The 25,676-nt window shown below is 38.0% G+C and overlaps 2 long non-coding RNA genes across 4 annotated transcripts in view; one reads left to right on the top strand and one right to left on the bottom strand.

Moving 5' to 3' along the window:
- Positions 1-25,676, bottom strand: part of LOC105472819 (uncharacterized) — a 278,602-nt gene that overhangs the window by 111,350 nt on the left and 141,576 nt on the right. Inside the window, exons 4-5 of one of the 3 annotated variants that reach the window (XR_011622722.1) lie at positions 20,225-20,372; positions 19,204-19,701 (exon numbers count right to left, since the gene is read on the bottom strand). The exons of the other annotated variants lie outside the window; for them this stretch is intronic. This is a non-coding gene — a long non-coding RNA (uncharacterized lncRNA). Of the gene's footprint in view, positions 1-19,203; positions 19,702-20,224; positions 20,373-25,676 lie in introns of those variants that run through there. 3 annotated transcript variants of the gene reach the window in all.
- LOC105472820 (uncharacterized) lies at positions 3,020-24,196 on the top strand. The gene is made up of 3 exons (XR_011622731.1): positions 3,020-5,433; positions 16,305-16,422; positions 23,099-24,196. It is a non-coding gene; the product is annotated as an uncharacterized lncRNA (long non-coding RNA).

Raw genomic sequence — 25,676 nt, 5'->3', positions numbered from 1 at the left:
ATGATGTTTGTCATATAGAACACAATTAGTAATACCTACCTAAACTTTAAAAATTAATAATTTATTATTGCATGCCTATGTTATGGGAATGAAGTGAGATTTAAAGAGAAAATGTAAACAAAAGCAACTAATAAATATGCATGTGTGTGTATACATATATATATATATGCCAGTATTTCAATTTATGATTGAATGTATGTGCTATTTCATGAAGTCATGAATTCAATTTTGAAGCAATGGTGAGGATATTATGTGATGAGATGGATAGCAACAGAATTCCTTTCTCTTTCTGGGCTTTATGATTTAATCTGCTTGCTATATTGATCTGAAGCAGCAACCTATTATTGAAACTAGGACAGAAAAATACTAGATTTGGTAGACACTTGAGCAATCTGTCTTCTTTGTGAATAAAACAGAAATATGACATGTTTCAGGCCTTGAAATTTCTAATGATATCAACCCCTAGAGAAATTTGACTCTCTAATCTGATACTAAAAGATACATTCTACATCTTCTTTGAGGGAATTTAAGACTTACCAAGGTAATTATAAGGCATTTTGTCATCACTAACAAAATCTCTTTTGGTTATATAATGCATCTTATGAAAGTAAGAAGTGCATATTTAATTAGGATTTTCAGTAGCTAATTAAAATATGTTCTTGATATTTATCTGTTTTCCTTTTCTTTTCTGAGTTCACTGAAAACGTTAAGTTTAGATCTCCCCTCTCGAAAAGTTCTTGCTGTCACTGTCCACAAAACCCCTCCCATATCATGCTCTTTCTCTGAATTGTGTTTTGGTTCATTACATTTTCTCCAATTATTTTGGCCTAAACATTTACATTTTCTGACTGTAGCAAGAAGACACTACTATTTTATAAGAACAATATTGAAAAAAGTTCTAGATAATAATTAGAAGACTAAAAAATGTAGATTATTTGATTCAGTAAATGTTGTGTATTTCTGCGTGCTTTGATGATGAAAAAAATTTGAACATAAAATTACAAATCATTTTTGGAATGTTTTGTTGCTTGAGAGATAAACACTTAGAAAATCAGATAAAGTATATTTGCTTACAAATATACTATATCTTAATGATTGTTTACAGAGGAAAATAAGTAACATCTTAATATGTTGACATTGATTTTGGAATATGCATATTACAAAAGAATCCCAAAGGAGTTTTCAGATGATAAGTACTTGGTTTTAGAGATCTGAGTAAGTTGACCCTGTTAGGGAAAGTGTGATGTAAACAGAGCCAAAATAAAGGTGCTATAAATGTGAATTAACTTTGCATGGGGAGGCCATCTCGTTCGTCACATCTGGAGACTTGCCTTTTTTTTTTTTTTTTTTTTTTTTTTTGAGATGAAGACTCGCTCTGCCGCCCAGGCAGGAGTGCAGTGGCGCGATCTCGGTTCACTGCAAGCTCCGCCTCCCAGGCTCAGGCCATTCTCCTGCCTCAGCCTCCCAAGTAGCTGGGACTACAGGCGCTGCCACCATGCCCAGCTAATTTTTTGTATTTTTTAGTAGAGACAGGGTTTCACCATGTTAGCCAGGATGGTCTCAATCTCCTGACCTCGTGATGTGCCCACCTCGGCCTCCCAAAGTGCTGGGATTACAGGTGTGAGCCACCGCGCCTGGCCGAGACTTGCCTTCTATACTGAGACAAGATCTTCATCAAAGCATGTTGTGAGATGTTCCATTCAAGAAATTTATTGTAACATTTTCTCAGAAATTTTCAAACGATTTCCAAAATGTTATAATCAAAGAACAACAATATTTACAAATTAGATTTCTAGGTTTTAGTCCTCACTCTGCTAATATTTCATGTGTGTTTTTGAAAAACATCACTCACAGGGTAGTATCTTTACTTGTGAAATGAAAATAAGGTCAATGTAGATCTTACAGAATGGCAGAAAGAATAAGTGAAAAGCAGCACTGGAAACTATATAAAAACAATTTCAACTATTACTTTTTAAATTTATTATAATTATTTTGTTGTATTTATTATTAGTATTGAAAAAAATCACTATGTTCTCACTCTATTGACTGCGTCAGCAAATTTTACTTCTATGTGGATGATGTAAATGACTAAATATGACTTTGATTTCTAAGAGTAGTGTTGTAATTTTTTCACATGAATAATAACCAACCTCAGAAAATGTCTTAAAGATTCCATTAAGATGCAAAGCAAATGGTACAGGGCCTAGAATAAAGTAGATGATCACCATGGATTTCTCCCAGATTTGTTTCTCCACTGTGTACACCAAATGAACAGTTAAATTGCAGTTCTCATTATGCAAAAAACCTTGGTAGTTGGGGGAGAAAAATGAATCTAAGTCCAAGAATTTCAGTACCGGACAGCTTTGATCAGTCTTATAATTGCACATTTTGTAAAGCAATTAAATTGGAAAAATTACATACAAAGGGCCAGTGTTAGAGAGAAACGTTAGTCACAATAAATATGACCATGAGTGCAAATATTAAGTTCATTGTTATAATTAACAACCTATTACTAAGCAGAACAGCTCAGGAAATCTATTGCTGTAAATATTCACAGCTGTCTTGGGCCCTGGAATGTCCATATTGTAATAAGAATTAATACATAATGCATATATACACACTGCTGAATGCTGAACACCAACTCAATTCCTATGACGAACATGTTTACTATATACTCAGAAGTTACAGCCTACTGCTTGAATATTTCTGGAGAGCTGTTAGCAAATACCCAGTCACTAACCCACAACTGCATGTTACATTTAAATTTGTTTAAAATCAAAAGGAAATGTGATTAGTACGTACTTTTAGAGAATGAAAGCAGATTATTAGATTAATCCCTTATAAGTTTAGATCTTATAAGTGTCAGCATTTGTACTTGATGCATCAAATGCTTTCAAAGAGGATTGTGAAGGGTTTAAAAATACCTTGATGTTTCAACATTATAAAAGATTGAAAAACATACCTAATTTAGCCCATATATAAGGTACCAGTAATTCACATTCAGAGAGATTACTTTTTTGGGTATTCTATATAAATAATGTCACTTTTAATGGCTGACATTTGTTTGTCCAATTTTCTCTGTTCTCAAGACACAAAAGATTGCACAGAAATGTAACACATGAGTTTTTGTAGAATTTACATACAGTCATGTGTTGCCTTATGATATGTTTTGAGAAATGTGTCCTCAGGCAATTTCATCACTGTATGAATATCCTAGAGTGTTTTTACACAAACTTAGATTGTATACCCTACTATAAGCCTAGGCTATATGGCATAGCCTATTGCTTCTGAGCTACAAAGCTGTACAGCACGTTACTGTACCAAATACTGAATGCAATTATAATATAATAAGTATTTGTTTAAGGAAAATATCTTTAAACATAGAAAAGCTACTGTAAAAAATGATATGGAAGATAAAAATGATACACCTGTGTAGGGGGCACTTATCAAGAATGGAACTTGTAGGACCAGAAGTTACTCTTGGTGAGTCAATGAGTGAGGGATGATTGAACGTAAAGTTGTAGGACATTACTGTACATGACTGTAGACTTATAAACACTATACACTTAGACCACATTGAATTGATAAAACACAGATTTTTCTTTCTACAATAATATGCTAACCTTATGTCACTTTAAGCTTTTTACTTTATAAACTTTTTACATTTTTAAACTTTTCTGGCTCTTTTGCATTAACATTTAGCTTAAAACACAAATACGCTGGACAGCGGTACAGAGAGATTTTCCTTCTTTATATCCTTATTCTATAAGGATGTCTATTTTTTAATTTTTAAAAAATTTTTACACTTGTTTTGGTTACAAATTAAGATACAAACACATACATTAGCCTAGGACTACACAGGGTCAGAATGATCAATGTCACTGTCTGCCACCTCCACATCCTGTCCACTGGAAGCTGTTCAAGGACAGTAACAAACCTTGAGCTGCCATCTCAGTACAACAATACCTGTTTCTTGCATATCTTCTCAAGAACCTGCCTGATGTTATTTGACATGTAACTTCTTTTTGTAATAAATAGAAGTGAAGTATACTACAAAATAGCGATAAAAAGTGTAGTATAGTAAATACATAAACCAGTGACATCGTAAGTCATTTATCATTAAGTATATTACTCTGTTCTCGCATTGCTGTAAAGAACTACCTGAGATTGGGTAATTTATAAATCAAAGAAGTTTAATTGACTCCCAGGCCTGCAGGCTGTACAGAAAGCATGGCTGCAGAGGCCTCAGGAAACTTACAATCATTGCAGAAGGGGAAGGGGAAGCAGCCATGTCTTTTGTGGCCAGAGAAGGAGAGAGAATGAGAAAGGGGAGGTACCACGCACTTTTAAGCAACCAGATCTTGTGAGAACTCACTCACTATCATGAGAACAGCAAAAGAGAAGTCCACCCCCATAATCCAATTACAAGGCACCACATGCCTTTTTCTTTTTCTTTTCTTTTTTTTTTTTTTTTTGAAACAAAGTAGTTTCATTCTTATCGCCCTAGGCTGGAGTGCAATGGCACAATCTCAGCTCACTGCAATCTCCGCCTCCCAGGTTCAATCGATTCTCCTGCCTTAGCCTTCCCAGTAGCTGAGATTACAGGCATACACAATTATGCCTGGCTAATTTTTGTATTTTTAATGGGGACGGGGCTTCGCCATGTTGGTCAGGTTGGTCTCGAACTCCTGACCTCAGGTGATTTGCCCGCCTTGACCTCTCAAAGTGCTGGGATTACAGGCGTGAGCCACCGTGCCCTGACCAGCCACCTTTTTCAACATGTGGATTCAACTTGAGATGTGGGTGGGGACACAAACCCAAACCCTATCATTAAATATTGTGTACTGTAAATAAATGTATATGGCATACTTTTAAAGGGCTGGCCAAACAGTGGGTCTGTTTACACCAATTTAAAATCACACCAGCATCACCACAATTGAGTAATGTACTGCACGATCACGTAATGACATAGCACTATGACTGTAATGACAATGACTCTGATGTCACACGACGATAGGGGAATTTTTCAGCTCCATTATAATCTTATGGGACCACTGGTGCATATGTGGTTCATTGTGTTTTTGCTTTGTTTTGTTTTGTTTTTTGAGATGGAGTCTCACTTTGTCGCACAGGCTGGAGTGCAGTGGCACAATCTCGGCTCACTGCAAGCTCCGCCTCCCGGGTTCATGCCATTCTCCTGCCTCAGCCTCCTGAGTAGCTGGGACTACAGGCGCCCACCACCACGCCCGGCTAATTTTTTTTTTGCATCTTTAGTACAGATGGGGTTTCACCGTGTCAGCCAGGATGGTCTCGATCTCCTGACCTCGCGATCCACCTGCCTCGGCCTCCCAAAGTGCTGGGATTACAGGCGTGAGCCACTGCGCCTGGCTGTGGTTCACTGTTAACTGAAAAGTCATTATGAAGCATATGACTGTAAGTATTTGGATATGTGCCCTTGTAAATTATTAAATATGTAAACTTTCAAGAAATATACATTCACTGCTTTTACTCAATTATTAAGCAAAATAGCTGGTTGGTGGTCTTTGTTTTTACATTTGTCATGACTTTTCACCAGTCCATTTATTTAATTGATATCTGTATTGTCTTCATCACTTTCTTCCTTGATTATTGTACTTCTGAAGAATGTTATCTATAAACTAAATGAATACTCAATTATATTGCTTTTGTGAATATATGACATAAACTAAGTTTAACTTCCTAATTTTGAAACAATGCCCCAAAGAGTTAAAGAAACCCATGACTAAAAGAAAGTATTGAGTTTGCAGAATGGCAGAAAAAAACAATAAATAACTTGCTGAAACCCTGACACTCCCTCTGCTTATGAGATAAAATAACTGGTTGAAATTGCTTGGAACCAATATGGCAAACTGAGGTCTGTGCAGAATGAGTTTGCTGACATCACAGCCTAAATTCCTGCCACATGTTTTGTACTAACTCCACCTGCATTTGCACATGTGACCCATGAGATAGCATGAAGAGATAACTGCACATGCCCAGGACTTTCCAGACTTTCCCTTTTCTTTTTTTCCTTTTTTTTTTTTAGGTGGAGTCTTGCACTGTTGCCCAGGCTGGGGTGCAATGTTGCAATCTCGGCTCACTGTAACCTCCGCTTCCCAGGTTTCAGTGATTCTCCCGCCTCAGCCTCCTGAATAGCTGGGATTACAGGCGCCGCCACCACGCCCAGCTAATTTTTTGTATTTTTAGTAGAGGTGGGGTTTCACTATGTTGGCCAGGCTGGCCTCAAACTCCTGACCTCAGGTGATCCTCCCACCTTGGTCTCCCAAAGTGATGGGATTACAGGCATGAGCTACCATGCCCACCCCAGACCTTTCCTTTTCTTCCACTAATCACAGAATCCACTCTCTGAACTGAACTCATCCTTTCCCTTCCCTTGTCTTTCCTTTCCTTTTTTTTTTTTTTTGAGACGGAGTCTCGTTCTGCTGTGGCCCAGGCTGGAGTACAGTGGCACGATCTTGGCTCACTGCAACCTCCGCCTCCAGAGTTCAAGCAATTCTCCTGCCTCAGCCTCCTGAGTAGCTGGGACTACAGGCGCATACCACAACACCTGGCTAATTTTTGTATTTTTAGTAGAGATGAGGTTTCACATATTGGCCAGGCTGGTCTTCAACTCCTGACCTCAGCTGATCAGCCCACCTCAGCCTCCCAAAGTGCTGGGATTACAGGCGTAGGCCACCGTGCCCAGCCTCTGAAGCTTTTTTTTTAATAACACAAATACTGTTTGAAGCCAAGACAGAGAGATAGGTTTGAGCTTGACACACTGTCTCCTTGGGAGGTGACTTTCAATACAAAGCATTTTTTTCCCTCAAAAGAACCTGGTGTCATAATATTGGCTTCTAGAACACTGGGCAGCAAGCCCCTTCTGCTTGATAACAATCATGTTACTCTTACAGTGTAGAGTGGAAGAAAAGCAGAATATTTAAGAATCTGCCAAGTAAATAAAGAGGCCCTCTGTGGTTAAAATTGAGTATCTCTATGTAATACACCCAACTAAAACAGAAAAAAATAGTAATAAAACCTGAGTTCTTTCTTGGAGATATCTAAAATGTAGTATCTGCAGACACTCAACTCTCATCCTGAGGACTCTCTATATTAGTAGTGTAATATTTTACTTCTAAATGTATTTCATTTGTTATATTTTACTAACAATCACTTTTTAAATTATTGACACTCTGTGATAGACTTGTATCAATGCTTTCTACGCGATATTTTAAGACTAATCAATAAAATGCTGTAAGCAAAAACTCACAAATTATCAACTGAAAGTATCCATTGTGGCCAGGTGCAGTGGCTGAAACTTGTAATCCCAGCACTTTGGGAGACAGACAGATCACTTGAGGTCTGGAGTTCAAGACCAGCCTGGCCAACATGGTGAAACTCCATCTCTACAAAACTACACAATTTAGCTGGGCATGATGGCAGATGCCTGTCATCCCAGCTATTTGGGAGGCTGAGGTAGGAGAATCCTTGAACCCGGGAGGTGGAGCTTGCAGTGAGCGAAGATCACACCATCGCCCTCTAGCCTAGGTGACAATGCAAGGTTCTGTCTAAAAATCAATCAATCAATCAATCAATCAATAAAAAGAAAAAGAGAGTATCCATTGTGTTTGTTCTATAGTCCAATTAACTAAAACATTGTGGGCTTTATAATGACTAGGGAATACAAAATTAATTTGATTTAAATAGAGCCCAGAATAAAAGATGCAGTATTGCTCTATCTCTGCGCATACTGCTCATTCTAAAAAGATGGTTTAGAAATGAGTTTCCTCTCTATACAATATAGTAAAGCACAGTAAAGCTGTTTTTATTTGAAGGTTTTGTGCACAATATTAGAAATTCAAATGGTATTACTATTATTATTTTTTTTAAAGATGGCTACTCCCTTTTGAGCAGGATGAGAGCAAAATCATACCTGGAGGGGTATTTAGAAGAGGAAACCGTCTCTGTGTGCTTTTTTAATTTTTTCACTTAAATTTAAACCAGACTTAAGAGGATCATTTAATGTCTTTCAATGACTCATCTCAGAGTGACAACATAAACTCCTGTCCCTGCCTACGAGACCCAGTGACAGCTGAACTGTTTTTGATTTTTCCTCATTTTAGACCACAATTTCTCCCATGCTCACTAACTCCACTCACCCTGGCCTTTTCACTGTCAGAGCAAGCCAAGCTTGTCTCGCCTTAGGGATTTTGCCCTTTATAGTTTTATCTTCACCCAAATCATCCCATAATTCACTCAGCGGCTCAAGTATCAGCTTCCTCAAAAATTCTTTTCAAAATTCATGTCTCAACTCAAATGTCAGCTCCTCAAAGATACTTCCACAGCCTCTAAAGTCAGATCGCATCCGTCCCTTCTTTTCTGTTTTTTGTAGGATGTATCACTGTTTGGTGCTATACTCATTTGCTAGGGCGACTGTAACAAAATGTCACATACTGGATGGCTTAAACAACAGATATTTACTTCCTCACAGCTCTGCAGGTTGGAAGTCCAAGATCAAAGTGCCAGCAGGGTTGGTTTCTCCTGAAGCTTCTCCCCTTGACTTGTGGATGGCCGCCATCTTATGTCTCTCCTCATGGTTGGCCCTCTGTGCATGGGCACACTTAATGCCTCTTCACATGTCCAATTTTCTTTTCTTGGAAAGGGCAATAGTCAGACTGGATTAGGATTTACTATAATGGCTTCATTTTAACTTAATCCCCTCTTTTAAGGTCTTATCTCCAAATACAGCACATGCTGAGGTACTGAGGATTAGGGTTTTAACATATGAATCAGGGGTGTTTTGCATTTCAGCCAATTATAAATGTTATTTATTTTTTTACTGTCTGATTTCTGTCTGCCCCTTCATAACATGAACCCTATGAAGGCAGGAGAATACCTGACTTATTTTATTGGTCTCCCCTTAACCAGTCTGAGTTAATGACCATAGTTGGGTACACTTGTTGGACAATGAATATTTTTTGAAGGCTTGAATGGTTTCAGTTAATGCATATTGACCTCCATTGTTGAGTAGGAATCTTTTCACTAAAATAAATTACATGTACGTATTGTATGGAGAGTCAATGTGGAGACAGAGAAAACTTTCTGCCTCAAGTATTTGGAAAATTGGTCAGAGTTTAAAATAAAAATAAATTAATTTTATTTTGACAGAGTTTTATTTTAAAACTCTCACCCATAAAACTATCATATGAAATATTTAGAAAAGTCAAAGAATATTCTTCAAGAACAAAGACTATTCCTTAAGAATATAGCTAAATAACTTACATAAAAACATAAAGTCATATCTATCTATCTATCTATCTATCTATCTATCTATCTATCTATGTGTATATATATATATTTTTTGAGATGGAGTCTCAGTCTGTTTCCCAGGCTGGAGTGCAGTGGCACCATCTCAGCTCACTGCAACCTCTACCACCCGGGTTCAAGCGCTTCTCCTGCCTCAGCTCCCGAGTACCTAGGACTACAGGCGCATGCCACCACGCCCAGCTAATATTGTATTTTTAGTAGAGACAGGGTTTCACCATGTTGGCCAGGCTGGTCTGGAACTCCTGACCTCAGGTGATCTGCCTGCCTCGGCCTCCCGAAGTGCTGGGATTACAGGCATGAGCCACTGCACCCAGCCAAGGTCATATATTTAGCTAGCTTTCTCTCTTTAAAGAAATGTGAGATGCCAGAGTGCTGCAATGACCTAGAATCAAGTAGAAGTTTTTGCACAGAATACATGGTGAGGAATGTGAGACTTAAAATAGCATTTTCAAGGAATGAAGACAAAATTATAGGCAGGTTATATAATAGTAAAATGCAAATTGTGAAAACAGCTTGCCAAATTAACGCAAATTAGAAAAGTTGGGAAAGAGCTGACAAAGCTGGTAGGTGAGAGTATTATAGCTTACAGTTAACATTTAGTTCAAGTTATAACAACTAGGGCCTAAAGGGGAAATGGTGATCAGTGTGGTCAATGTATGATGATTTCATTTTAAAACAAGAAAACAAGCGTTACTGCTTTTGTGATGTGCTAAGATTGAGGATCTAGACTGAAGCTGTTACATACATCATTACAAACTTGAAAATTGGAAATGAAGAATTAGCTTATTTTTCTACCTTAATCTTTGGAAATTGGTTAAAGGGTTAATTTTGCTACCATTTGTAGTATGGGAGAAGCCAGAGATAGGTCATGGTTTAGAGCCAGAAATAATTATTTTCTTTATTCATGTGTAGTGTTTTTGTAAAATGGGATGCAGTATAAAGCAGAACTTTGAATCAAAATAAATCTAAATGAACAACAACAACAACAAAAGGTAGGGCAGAGATGTGAATTTTAGAATCATAAAGGCAAAAAAGATCTAATCAAGGACAGGAGAGAAATAAAAGAGCAAAAAAATCTAATACTCAAGCTTGAAGAATGACCACATGCAGAACAAAATACATGACATTCAAGAGATTGTACCATCCCTCACAAATATACATGAGAACTAGAAATAGATTGTGTCTCAGTTGAGGTACTTGAAATTATTTTCAGAATGGAGAGAAGGTGGTTGTCTTCAACAGGAAGAAATAATTTCATTCTTTTTCACCATTCTGTGTTTTGGGGAATGGATGGGAGGGAGAGCATTTTGTGCTAAGTTTTAATTGCCTTCAACCCAATTAAGGAAAGACAATCTACATTTTTATAAAGTGATTGACGGTGCACTGTGATTATGAGTTTGATCATGAAACATAGGAATTTGATTTCTCTTTCCTTTATAAATTACCCAGTCTCGGGTATTTATTCAAAGCAACGTGAGAATGGACTAATGAATACACTTTCCTTCCGGTATCTCACAATTTTGTGGTTTGAAGAGATTTCTCACATAAAAAGAACCAACTCGCCTCCAGTGAACATGAAAACAAACTTCTGGTGGGACTTTGACATTTCTAAACTTGCCACCTCCTTTCTTCACTTTCGGATCTCTGAGCCAAACTTGTATTTTCTCTCCCTATTTTCATCTTCTACTCTGAGAAAATAAGGTGAAAAGTAAACACTGAATCCCAAGACACACTGGAAACTCATTCTATTCTGTTTCCTTTTGGCCATAAGATTTCCCCACTCACTTTCAGGAATAAACAGTTTCAGAAAGCAATCTTTATAGTTTAATAGCATGTGGCATTTACAGTCTCTGAAGCCCAAATTTCTCTTTAAAGTTTTCTCCTTCAATAACCTGAGTCTCCTGGATATTGTCGTTCTGTGCCTGAGCACGATTTCCCTTCTACATTGGTCCTTGATTTTTTTTTTTTTTCTTAAACAGACACATTTGGTCCTATTTTGTGGCAATTATTGCTGCAAAATAAAACATCAAAAATATTTCAAAGTTGTTTCATAACAAACAAATGATCTACACATTTCTTAAACATATTTCTTTCATTTACATACATGTATATTTGATACAGGCAGCTGAAAGCCACACATCAATTTTCCTTTACTTAGTGCTTAGAAGACAGAACGTGGTATTATGTGGAAAATAATTCTGTAAGGGAAAAAATTGGAGTAGATATAGGTGATTTTTCCCCTCCATTTACAGAGTACAGTATCACCCAAAGAAGATATTTTATTGACATAAGTTATGTAAACAATTTGACTATGAATGTGAGAACATGAATAAAAATATAATTATATGTGTTTGACATACTTGAGAAAAATGTTGTCTTTAGAACTCAGTGATATAATTCTTTTGTCAAAAGCACACTGTTTCCAACTGTATTCTACTTGTGCTTTTATGTGGCAATGATTGTTAATTTTTTTCCTCAGGTAAAGTAAATATACAGGGAGGTTAATCTGAAGACAAAAAGATAAATTAAAAAAATTGTTTCTGATCAGTTGCTTATCTAAATTCACTTTATTACTTGAAGAGAATTACCTTTACTATCCTTTGATATTATGATTATTTGCTACTCTGGGAATACAGTCATTCTTTTAGTACTGGATTATGTATTTGATAGTACAGCTCTCTAAATACAACATTTTTGGTCATAAAGATGTAATAATCAGAAAGTAACTTCAAAAGTTCAGTAATTCCTATCTTGAAAAACTGTTTCCTAGGTCATTGTTTTAGCCACGTATACATTGTACAGCTCTTCTAAGAGAGAGATGATTTTCCCTTTTACTCTTGTAATTTTCTCATACATTGATACCATAAAATTAAAAATCTTCTCTATTCTTTTTATTGATATCTCTGAAAAGTGTTGGCATTAGGCATACTGTTTCAGACCTTTCCTTAAAAAAAAAATTGGTTTCCTCCAGCTGCCATGGAAGACCTAGTTGATCCTTTGTTTTTATTTTTTCTTAAAAAGTCCAACAGAGCTTTTTTTTCCTTCTTTTCTTAATGTCCAACGGGGCTAATCCCTCTCTTTCTCTCTCTTCGTATGTTTAAATCCCATTGCCTTACATTTTCTGTGGGAACCCAGTGTTATTAATTGTAAGAATCTGAGTTTTACATAATTAAAACTATTCAGGACTTTGTTTTGTAGCAATTTTAACTAGTCCCGTCCTTTATAGTATATAAAAGTCCACAGGCATTATTTACTGTGTGTAGTGACAATTGTTTTTTAATGCAAAAGTGAACTCAGTAAATATTTTTAAATATAACAATTCAGAATAAATTTTATTTAAGTGCAACGACTAGCCAAAAGGAAAGGAAATAAATATTACCTCTCTATATATGTAAGAACTGAGAAATTTGGGAAAAAAAAACACTATATTACTGGAGTGAAATTTAAAGCAGGATTTAACTTGTTATATGAAAATTCTAAGAATGTATTACTTTATTTCCTGAAATAAGAGCTAAATTTTAAGAAAGATGTGGTTATTGGCCTTAAGCATGGACACAGGTGAATTTTCTCAAAATCCAGAGGCCACTTTTAGTTTTTAAAATGACAGACTTCTAGAATGAGCAGGGTGTTGTGTTTTTCAAAGAGATTTTAGGTTTTCTGCAGCCAGGTCACTAACCTTTCCATCTTAGTCCTAACAAAAAACACGGTGCCTTAGTATTTTCTACCTGCTTCTACTCTTGCCTACCCTTGGTCTATTCTTGTATTAGTCTGGTCTTATGCTGCAGACATACCTGACATACCTGAGACTGGGTAATTTATAAAGGAAAGAGCTTTAATTGATTCACAGCTCCACATGGCTTATGAGGCCTTGCAATCATGGCACATGAAGGCAGAGCAATGGGACTTCTTACATGGTGGTGGGCAAGAGGGAATGAGAGCATAGTGAAAGGGGTTTCCCTTATAAAACCTTCAGATCTCATGAGACTTTTTCACTGAGTCTTATTCATGAGAACAGTATGGGGGCAGTTCCCCCATAATTCAATTATCTCCCACCAGGTCCCTCCCATAACATATGGGAACTATGGGAGCTACAATTCAACATGAGATTTGGTTGGGGACACAGCCAAACCATATCAACTCTTTACCTAGCAACAAAATTATTGTTTAAAATGCAGTCTGTGTTACATCATTCTTCCACTTAAAATGCTCCAGTAGTGTTTCATTTCATGTAGAATGAACTTGAAATCTCTTACCAGGGCATATAAATCACTCTTTCCTCCCCAGATCATCTCACAACCTTCTCCCCAGTGTCCATTCTACATTTCAACTAGTATTTCTCTCTTCCTTGATTATTCCTCATTTGCTGTAGCCTTAGGGCCTTGTCACCAGCTGTGTTACCACTTGGAACATTTTCCCTACAAATAATTTCTTAGCTGGTTCCTTCTTGTCATGAAATTAGATTCAAATGTTACTTCCTTGAGATGCCACTCAGCACTGGAGTGAGAGGGGTAAGTCAGTCTCTATAATATTAATTAGTTTTAGTTTCTTCCCGGCACTTTCCACGCTGCAAAAATAGATTCTTTCTCTACATGTCAAAAAATAGAATAAAGAGGAAAAAGAAAAGGAAAGAAAACAAAAATAATACCAAGTCTATGAGAAGAGAGGTCTTATCTGTTGTGATTAAAATATTTACTCTCAGCACCTAAAATAGTTCCTAGCACATGATAAGTTCTCATCCTATGTTTTGTAAATGAAGATATAAATGGGTAAGTAAAAAGCATATGTTCAAAAATTGTTTGCTAAAAAGAGTGAACTAAAAATTACACCTCAGACTTTCCAGCCTCCATTCTCTGAGTAAATGCTCGATAACTCAATCATCCTATAACATGGCTTTCCAGTGCCGCATGATTCCAATAGCCAGTCAGTCATGTTGATAGTCAATGAACATTTTTAAAGATACTTAGGTGTCAGGCTGGGTGATACAGGGAGCGAACAAGCCAGGACTGTGTGAATCCCTGCCTCAGGGAACTTATATTTTAGTATGAAAGCAAACTATATATACGCCAAAAAAGAAAAAAATTAAAAAAAAGAATGCAATGATGTCAAAAAGGGCTATGCAGAAATTGGTCACGGACTCTGGGTTTTAAGTTTCATATAAAGCCACTAAGGTTGAAAACAGAAAGATAAAAAATACTGAGCTACACTTTAACTTTGGCAAGATCCCACTAAGCACTCATCTACATTGTTTTACTATTGTACTGCCGTCGTAATTATTTCTCTTTTCATCAAAAATGTGAGAATTGACTTGACAATCAGGTTGGATATTGACTTCCAAAATTTTACTATGACGCCTCTTCCTTCAATATATCTAGCCACCTATTGTTCTCTGATGAGTCTGTCTGATCTTTACAATTTGCCCATTTGCACTTTTGTCTGTCTTACCCTAATTCTAACAATTTATTGAACATTTTATACCTAGAGAGTATTTTATTAACTTTTTTGTATTTATGATATACTTTAAAACACATTTTAGTAGTTTTAGGGGTACAAGTTGTTTTTGGTTACATGAAAAAATTATACAGTGATAAAGTCTGAGCTTTGAGTGTACCTGACACCCAAATGGTATACAGTGTGCCCAATAGGTATTTTTTCATTCCTTACTCATCACCCTTGTCCTCTTCTGAGTTTTCAGTGTCCACTATACCACTCTGTTCTAGCGAATATTTTACATATATTATAGATACCTATATAACTGAAATTTAAAACTCAGCTGGTAAATATTGATATGCTGAAATAAAAGCCAAGTTAATAAATACTGACTGAAGTACTTAAATCACCAAACCAAAAAGTAGCCTATATTTTTAATTTAAATTTTAATTGAATTCTATAGGTATCTATGTAAAATTTACACTTAGAAAAGGAAGTAGAAGATTAGACATTCAAACAAGATAATTTTTACAAATTTAATCTGGAAAGATTGTGTTATCTCTTTAATTTTCAATCTTCAATGATAAAAAGCTTATATATTTACAACCACTCTAAGCCTTTAATATTAAGAATTGAACTAAGCTTAATATTTAATATTAAGACTTGAACTAAGTCAGTCATTTTCTTTAGTTTTTTAACCAATGAATTATTTTCTTTAAACACAACTTTACTCAGATAGAGTAAAACAGGGCTGGCTGGTCTGCTTAAAATAGACCATAGGACTTGTGGTGGAGGGGTGGTGGGGGAAGTTTCTGGTTTCCTTGGGGTTTCTGTCTCCAGATGATCCTGGGCAGAAGTATACAGGTGATTTCTCACTTCAGAACCTAGTCTGAAAATAATTAAAGCAAAACTTTTTTTTGCCTGTCATTTTTGAGTAGGAAAATCAGAGCCCACCTCGCAAATTGGTTTCTAATGATGGGATTTTTTTGTATCACACTGTGACTGAACAGTTAATTGACAGTTTTTGTGGACTTTCCTGGATGACTAAGAATCGAACATTCCTAGGTGAACTATAGGTAGCACTGATCTCAAGAACCATGTGGGTAAATTCTAATCTAAAGAGCAAATTTAGTGACTTTATTAGAAGTGGCTACAGAGTTAGAAGGTAAGTGCACAAACAGGACTTTTATTTGAGGACACACTGTTCTTACGGCAGGGTCCAGAATCATACAGAATGTTTCTCATATTTAATAGATGTTCATGATTAAATACAAACACAAAATATGGTAAATGTATAACATACATATATAACATTCAGATGACAGGTAACTTTTTAAATTTTTATTTTATTTTTTTTGGGACGGAGTCCCGCTCTGTCGCCCAGGCTGGAGTGCAGTGGTGCCATCTCAGCTCACTGCAAACTCCGCCTCCCAGGTTCACGCCATTCTCCTGCCTCAGCCTCCCGAGTAGCTGGGACTACAGGTGCCTGCCACCATGCCCAGCTAAATTTTTTTTTTTTTTTTTTTTAGTAGAGATGGGGTTTCACCGTGTTAGCCAGGATGGCCTTGATCTGACTTCGTGATCCGCCTGCCTTGGCCTCCCAAAGTGCTGGGATTACAGGCATGAGCCACCACGCCTGGCCAATGACAGGTAACTTTAATCAAATGAAACAATTATAGGTGTTGTCACTGTCTGGGCGGGGTTGAGATCTTTATGATTGTTTCAGGTATTTGTGGTGCTTTTTTTGTTTTTTAAGGCTTTAGGATAAATGTTTTAAGAGTATCTCAAATAAATGCATTTTTGTCTTATGTGACTTGTAACGTTTTCCCTTTTCACTTTTCACTTTGGAGGAAAAGTGATTTTAGATGTATGTATAGAGATCACACATGTCTTATCCATTGTGTGCCATTCAATTGTTAGGTGATGTAATATTGCTCTGCCACTCAAAAGAACCAAGTTGTCCTTAGCCACATACATGTAATTGACTCTAAAGAAGGTCTGTTAGGATTCAACTTTTTCCTACTGATTCCCCTTCTTTCTTCCAGCAATCCCAATCCTGGGTATATACCCAAAGGATTGTAAATCATGCTACTATAAAGACACATGCACACGTATGTTTATTGTGGCACTATTCACAGTAGCAAAGACTTGGAACCAATCCAAATGTCCATAAATAATAGACTGGATGAAGAAAATGTGGGCACATATACACCATGGAATACTATGCAGCCATAAAAAAGGATGAGTTCATGTCCTTTGCAGGTACATGGATGAAGCTGGAAACCATCATTCTCAGCAAACTATCACAAGGACAGAAAACCAAGCATGTTCTTACTCATAAGTGGGAGTTGAACAATGAGAACACATGGATACAAGGAGGGGAACATCACATACCAGGGCCTGTTGGGGGTGGGGGACTGGGGGACGAATAGCATTAGGAGAAATACCTAATGTGAATGATGAGTTGATGGGTGCAGCAAACCAACATGGCACATGTATATCTATGTAATAAACCTGCACGTTGTACACATGTACCCCAGAACTTAAAGTATATTTTAAAAAAAAAGGAACAACTAAATCTACAATTAGTCTGTTATCAAGGAGAGATGTAACTTTATGTTCTGGTAGAGAATTTTCCTATTTTTATTTCAGAGTTACTTTTTGCAATGTGCCATGGGTTGGATTATTGTCCAAAGAATATTAAAAAACAGCTGAAGTTCATTTTATATAGCAATATAGGACTCATTTTAATTGGCAGTATCTAGTATTCAATAATACTAAAAACCTCCCTGGTAAACTTCGATTCAGGTTATTTTGGAATTGAAGGCATTAGAAAAAACGTAATTTTTGTTTTAATATTAAACTTGCAATTTTACAATTTGGAGCAATAACATTTTCAGAAATGCTTTACAAGAACATAATTATAAAGCAGCCTCATCGTCTAGGGTAAATACCAAGGCTCTTGGTCTCACAGCGAAGGAGACAGAGGTCATGGACACAGACACAGACAGAGTGGGTTCGGAGCAGGAGTTTAACAGGCAAAAGGAAAGAACAGCTTTCAGTTACAGAGAAGAGTCCCGAGTGGGTTGCTGGGTGGCAGTAAAAATGCCAGGGTTTTTATAAATGGGCTAGAGAGGAGGGGGGTTGTTGAGGAGGGGGCCCTAAGGTTCAGCTGAGACCAGGTGTACTGTCTGTATAGAGCAGAGGTTTTGGTTCGTTTGATCAGTTCCCACTCCATTCCCGGACCACACAGGCCAACTTTTAGTCTGTGTCACTTTGTCTTGCTTATGTGATGAACTTTATAAGGAAGTTCAGAATATAGGGTCTCAATATGAGTATTAATTAAGATTACCATTATTAGTGGGGGCACTATAGACCACAACCATGACCTCAGAGTTTGTTTGATGCCTGTGAGCCATGTCGATGGGTTCTGCTGTGGCACGTGGGTGATAATATTGGTTGCCTCTACTAGATGCTGCTGTACTTTACCAGAAGCATTAATATAGGAGCAACACTCTTCCTTAAGGAAAACACATATTCCTCCCTGACTTGACATTAGGAGGTTCAGTTCCCTACGGTTTTGCAGGGTGACACATGCGAGTGAGTTTATTTGCCATTGTTGTTCTTGAATGGCAGCCGTAATTTCTTTTTCTTTTTTTGAGATGAAGTCTCACTGTGTCGCCCAGGCTAGAGTGCAGTGGTGCGATCTTGGCTCACTGCAACCTCCGCCTCCCAAATTCAAGCAATTCTCCTGCCTCAGCCTCCTGAGAAGCGGGGATTACAGGTGTGTGCCACCATGCGCTGCTAATTTTTGTTATTTTTTTAGTAGAGACAGGGTTTCACCATATTGGCCAAGCAGGTCTCAAACTCCTGACCTCGTGATCTACCTGCCTTGACCTCCCAAAGTGCTGGGATTCCAGGCATGAGCCACCAGGCCTGACTGGCAGCTGTAATTTCAGCTACAGCTTGGGTTTGCTGAAAGGATAAATGTAAACCCATTTACATTCAGGAGACAGACCGGTGGTTCCTAGGAGTCCAGTTACAGCAGCTGCTAAAGGGAGTAGAATTACGTGAGCTGCCCTTTTTACTACAATGTGAGTGTTTTATAAGGAACAGGAATTGTATGGAAGTAATGGCATAGGATAGTTTTCAAAGTACTGCTGCAACCCCACAGGTTCTCCTCCAATGACTTGGTGGGCTCATATACCCCGAATTTCCATATATGAACTATAGCTCTTGTTTGAGATCTAGAGACACTTTATGTCCCCAAAAGGTCAGCTCTACATTGGGGGGTCTGTGTACTTAAGTAGTTCCCACTGATGCCCTCCCACATTGAGGCAAATTTTGCTCGAATGCTGGGGGTGAATATATGATTGGGGTGGAATTTTAAGAACATTCTCTACACTCCCCAAGCTAACGTTTGGGTTAGAGGTAAAGGTGAGTTATCTATCAACACTGAGTACCAATCCGTAGAAATGTGGGAAGTATTGGTGTTAATAGTAAATTGAGGTTGCCCTGAATTTGGATATTTAAGGAGAAGGAACTGGTGCTGCGTTCTTAAGATACCATTTGAGTCTCTTTTCTGGGGAGTCATATGGCCTTTCCTGAGCCGTCCAGCTATGAAATACTTCATATGAGCAGATGGACAAGGTTCTCAGGAAAGTTCCTTTTTTACCTTTGGGACGTGAAATAAATGGGAAATGTGAGCCTTGAATCTACATTGCGAAAGACTTTTATAGGAGTTGGGGTTTTCTGTAAAATTCAGGTCTGGGCATCCATCCTTTATAACTTGTGAGATGATTGGGAGAAATACGTTCTTGACTTGCTGATCAGGATAAGTTGCACTGGACTGAGCGGCGAGGGTGACTGGAATGTTAACTTTGGCTAAATCCTCCAATGGTGGTGGTAATACTTCAGCTGACGACAAGTCTGAAGTACAAATATAACATGAAGTTAGGTTGACTGCCAAGGCGAGGTGTCGGATTTGTTGGGCTGTAGGGTTTAGGGGATTGACGTGCTCTATCAGGAGGAGGAAGAAAAGTTTCAGTAGCAAGAACCTCATATTTGTCTTTTTTCTGTAATTATTAGAGCTGTTATAAAGTTGATAGGCAGAAGATTACAGCACGTGAAATCCTTTGTCCAGAATTCCACCGTGTGGGTGTCATGGTATATAGTCCCGTTGCAAATAGCAGCGTAAGTGTAGCAGTTCCTGCAATTGCAATATAGTAAGCTATTTCCATTCAAACTATTTGCCAGAATATACAATTTCCCTTGTACGTCTATGAAGTTACAAACATACTCCTAGGAATAGTCCAAATCTCCCTGCAAGTGTGCATCAAAGAAGAGTTCTAATGTCTGGCGGCGAAGTTCAAGGGGAAAGATGGAAATAACTGAGAGGAAATGGTAAGGCAAAGAGGGGACTATGTGGAGTGAGTAGCCCTCATTCATTTACTTATCTTTCGTTGTTCTCAGCTTGAGATCCTCTATTTCTTTACAGTGATATTCTGAGCGTTTTTCTGGGCTGTCAGGGACTTTCTCCTCAGTTTTCCAAGCTTTAACTCAAGTGTGTTGTATCCAGGAGTAGATTCAGGTAACTTTTACTGTCAGGAGGGTGGAGAGAAGAACGGTTAAGGCCCCTCTCAACTCGGGCTTAAAGGCAGGAGAGAGAAGGAAGAGACTTCACCAGTACCAAACCTCCCGGGTTAAACAGAGGTGCTCCCGTTTCCTGGTGGTGGGTCTCCGCTATTGTGTGAATTCCTCTTGGAAGTGAGCCAGGGAGGCTACAGGCCTCACTCAGAGGTTTCCTGATCTAATCGGAAGCCATTTGTAAGGAAAGGCCACCCCTACAGTGTATCTAGAGGGCTCGGGCCTAATTTTAAAGAGGTATTTCTTTCTTGTAGTAAAGCTCTGGGAAGAAGAGTGACTCAAGGAAGTGGAGTTTCCTGGGACGGTTTTCTGAGCTGTCTTTTCATAATGTTTATTTTCTCTACCTTTCCTGAGGACCGGGGCCTCCGAGTACAATGGAAATGGTACTGTATGCCTCTGCCTTTCAGACTGCCTGGGTGACAGCTGCTTTAATTAAGGGGCTGTTGTCGCTTTGGAGGTACTTAGGTAGGTCAAAGCGAGAGTTATTTCATTAACTAGCATTTTGAGTACTTCAGAGGCGTTTTCTGTACGGCACGGAAATGTAGAAGCATCTACACAATGAGTGAAAATATCTACCCACACTAGGAAGTATTGGACATGCTTTGTTTTCAGCATGTGGGTGGACTAATTGCCAGCCCTCCCCTGGATAGTTTCTTATTCTTTGGGTTTGAGGGAGAAGCCGTTTGCTGAGGGGATTATTCTTAAGACACCCCCTTCTCAATAGCCCCCCATCACTAGTCCATTTACAAAAACTCAGACAGTTTTACCACCACCCAGCAACCCCGCTCCAGATCCCTCTCTGTAATGAAGCGCTGTTCTTTCCTCTTGCTTACCAAACTCCTGCTCCAAACTCACTCTGCCTGTGTATGTGTCCACAACCTCCATCTACTTGGCTGTGAGGCCAAGAACCTTGGTATTTACCATGGACAATGAGATTGCTTCAGTTATACTCGAATAATAATCAAATAGCCCATACTTAAAGGTAAAATATGTATTACACAAAAATATTCAGCACACAGCAGCTTCTGTTTCAAAAAAAGAAAACACTGAGAGAAATTACACAAATCTACCTACCTCAAAATTCATACATATTTGATGAATGGATTACCAGGCAAAAGAAGAGACACATACATTTAATTCCCTCCTTTTTAATTTTTTAAGTTTTGTTGTTTTTCTTTTTTTGAGTCAGAGTCTCACCCTGTTGCCTAGGCTGGAGTGCACACCTCCCAGGTTTAAGCGATTCTTCGGTCTTGGCCTACTGAGTAGCTGGGATTGCAGGCGCCCACCACCATGCCTGGCTGATTTTTGTATTTTTGATAGTGATGGGGTTTCACCATGTTGGTCAGGCTTGTCTCCAACTCCTGACCTCATGATCTGCCTGCCTCGGTCTCCCAAAGTGCTGGGATTACTGGAGTCAGCCACTGTGCCTGGCCTTATTTCCTTTTTTAATGTTTAAAATTAATTGTTTCTTTCTTGATTAAGAAATAGTTATATATTTATTTGGGATTCCATTTGTTTTTGGGATCCATATTATTTTATTTTTCCTGTAACTTTTTTGGAAGATTTTACTTTTGCTTTTATTTTTTATTATTCTGACTTGTTCCTGTCTCCAAGAAGTGGAGAGAGATTCATCGATTTTCACACAAGGGAAACTTCCTGGAGTCGTTTGGACTGACTTGCTGCTGTAGGTAAAAATGACTTGACACTAAGTTACTGACAGAATATTGATGAGACTTTCTACAACAACAGAAAAGCTATATAGCAAGGGCTTTTTTTTTTTTTTGGACAGTTTTGTTCTTGTTGCCCAGACTGGCGCAATCTTGGCTCACTGCAACCTCCGCCTCCCGGGTTCAAGCGATTCTCCTCCTCAGCCTCCTGAGTAGCTGGGATTACAGGCGCCCGCCACCACCACCATTTTGTATTTTTAGTAGAGACAGGGTTTCACCATGTTGGCAGGCTGGTCTGGAACTCCTGACCTCAGGTGATCTGCCTGCCTCAGCCTCCCAAAGTTTTGGGTTTACAGGTGTGAGCTGCTGTGCCCGCCCTAGCAAGGGCTGTTATATTAACACTCAGAGACCTTGTTAACTACTTGACTCCGAATTTTTTTGCAATTGTAATTGCATTTAGAGGGGCATAAAGCACACAATGACTGGGGAACCCGGTTTAGGATAGAATTCAGGGTGCTCAGTGTTTGTATTGGAAACTGATTTCCAAGTGACTCTTACAAAGTGGGTTTTGCTTGTCCTATGAACTTGGATGAGTTCACTTTGTCCAGTCTTCAGAAATGCAACATATTTTTCCCACTACTGTGTGATAGCACTGTATTTGTCATTGTCACGTGGGTTATCTGCTCTGCTTTCCATAGTGACACTCTTGTATGAAAGTGTAGCAGGACAGGTCAGAAATGGGGGAAATGCACTAGAGTCGACAAGCCCCACATTTAGCTCAATTGGAGTGCATCTATTTACGAAAAAATATATGGAAATATGTGCCCCATCTACCGAGTGTTTTTTGACTGTCACATGAAAAAATTAGTAAGAGTGTGCAGTGTAGCTTATAAACTATGGGACAAAACTAGTCTCAGTATTTGTAGCATGATCATTTTTACTGCAAACCCATGAGGGATAGAATCCCCAAAAAACATTCTCAGAACAGCTTTGTTTTTTCTTTTGTTTTCCAGAGTCAGCTGCTTCATTTTCTCTTCATGTCTACAGAATAACATTTTGATCTGGGAGATCATATCACTGTGTGACTTGGCTATTGCTGTGTAAGCCACCTCCAAAACTCACTGCTTGAAACAGCAATCATTTATTATGATAGCTTTCTAGTTATGAGGGCAAAGTTTGGCTGATCTTAGCTGGGTTCACTCATATATCTTTGGGTTGGAGGCTGTTGGCTAGTGTAGACTGGCCTCATCTGGGGCAACTGGGACCATTTGGCTCTGTTGTGTATGACTTTCAACTTTTTCTGGGACCAGCAAGCAAAGCCAAGCATATATATTATCTTAGCAAGAGCACAGGGCAAGTGCAAGCAAGCCTGGGCTTGCAAGCCCTTTTAAAACTTCTACTTGTGTTACATCTGCCAATATTTCATTGGCCAAAGGAAGTCAGTTGGCTAAGCTGGGATCAAGAAATTACAACCCTCACCACTCCAACCCTACCACTTTGCAGCATCCTGTTCTTTATAGCATGGAGGATGCTGCAAAGTAAGTGGTAAAAGATGAAACTAGGAGGGAGTGAAAAATTGGAATCATTTTTGCAATCTGCTACAGTCACCTTTCGAGAACAGTACATTCCAAAGTGAGACAATTGCATCGATGCCCAAAATTGCTCATACTCACAATATATCCATATGTTCTTAGCACAAATCTAATCTTAAATGAGCACTTTTTTTTTCTTTTCTTGTTTTTTCTTTTCAAACATTGTATTTAGAATATCAGCTCCAAATATTAGCTGCTGGCACATAAAGGATATTGCGGCAGGGTGCGGTGGCTCAGCCCGTGAACCCAGCACTTTGGGAGGCCAAGGCGCGTGGATCACCTGAGGTCAAGGGTTTGAGACCAGCCTGATCCAATATGGTGAAATCCCGTCTCTACCAAAAATACAAAAATTAGCCAGGCATGGTGGCGGGTGCCTGTAGTCCCAGATACTGGGGAGGCTGAGACAGGAGAATTGCCTGAACCCGGGAGGCAGAGGTTACAGTGAGCCGAGTTCATGCCACTGCACTCCAGCCTGGGTGACAGAGTGACACTCCATCTCAAAAAAAAAAAAAAAAAAAAAAAAATGCATATTGCTACTCAATGCCAAATATTATAAATATTAAAATCCTACATAGTAAAACACACACACACTCATACAAATATTCTTCTCTTTCAAAATCAACCAGAGTTTAAAATTTAGACCATGTGAGCATTCTAAATCAGGCAACATACAGTAATACAACTACTACTGCTGGTATCATCTATACATACATGTTTTCAGTGTATTTTCATGCTTATCATATTTCTTACACTTGATAATTTGAAAGAACTTAGTTGTTCAAACCATTCTTCTTTTCTAGCAGATACTATAGCAGAACAAATTCACTTTATAGCACTGCTTATAAAATTTAACCTGATTTAAATCTTATTTATTTTTGCAAATCAGACTCGCCTGATTTTATTAGAGATCTTGGGCTTTTTCACAGTATTACATTTGCTATTATAAAGTTATTAAAAGATAATTTAATAGTCTATTTTAGTAACTATTATTGCTTTTCTCTAAATGTGTTCTCAACATATTTTGCATTTATATTCAAATTGACTTTGCCGAACCTCATGCTGTCTAAAAAGGAAGGCTGATAATTATTCTCCACTGCACACTTTGTCATATTTATGCTTAGCTCATTTCATTAGGAAATAAAATTGTATTTGATTTAGTATGCTCATCATTTCCTTGTGTGTGTGTGTTGGTGTATGTGAAGTAATAATGGTAGTAGCTCAGATTTGAGTTCATACTTTGACATAGAGGTTGCATGAAACAAAACTATTTTTGGCCACTTTGGAGTTCAGCAAAGATTCTGACTTAACCATGCAAAAAAGGTTAACAAAATTTAGGTATGATAAATACATATAAACATAGGTTTGGTTCTTTAAGAAGCAACAGAGGTCAGGTTTGTTTAAGAAAAAAACAAAACTGTAAGCCTGACTTCACAGGATCTAGTTTTATACTTATTTTCCTTCCCTTGTAAGAAAGTCACAATCTCATGAGTTCTTGTTTTCTCATCCAAAAAAAAAAAAAAAAAAAAAAATGAGGGTAATAATAATCAACTTTCCAATCTCATACCTTTTGGTCATGTTTAAAACAAATAGCAGTTAGGGCAGTGCCAGGCAAATTCTAACATAATAAATTTATGTCCTAGTGCCGATTAAGAGCTGGTGTTATTATTGAGAGCAACAGAGACTAGAAAACATGCTAATCAAATTATTAGCACATCAAATTATGTTCAGATGCCTGGCTAGTCGGCAACATTACCAAACGCGTCATAGCAGAAAACAGGGCTGCTGCATTGCTTGGCTTTGACTATGACAAAAAAGAAGATACACATCAAGAAAATTCCTTGAAAATTTGGTCTTTCAGAAACAATACGTAAGTTGTAGGTAAGCTTTATAAATATATATTGAGTGTCACACACACAAACACAAACACAAATATGTATTTTGTGATTTTAGAGGAGGAGGGCATTTCAGATAGAAACAGCTCTGTAAAAGTACAATGCTC

This window comes from Macaca nemestrina, chromosome 4 (assembly GCF_043159975.1).
Source record: "Macaca nemestrina isolate mMacNem1 chromosome 4, mMacNem.hap1, whole genome shotgun sequence".
Taxonomy (NCBI): domain Eukaryota; kingdom Metazoa; phylum Chordata; class Mammalia; order Primates; family Cercopithecidae; genus Macaca; species Macaca nemestrina.
Note: the sequence above shows the minus strand (reverse complement) of the source record. Positions and strands in the feature narration are given on the sequence as shown.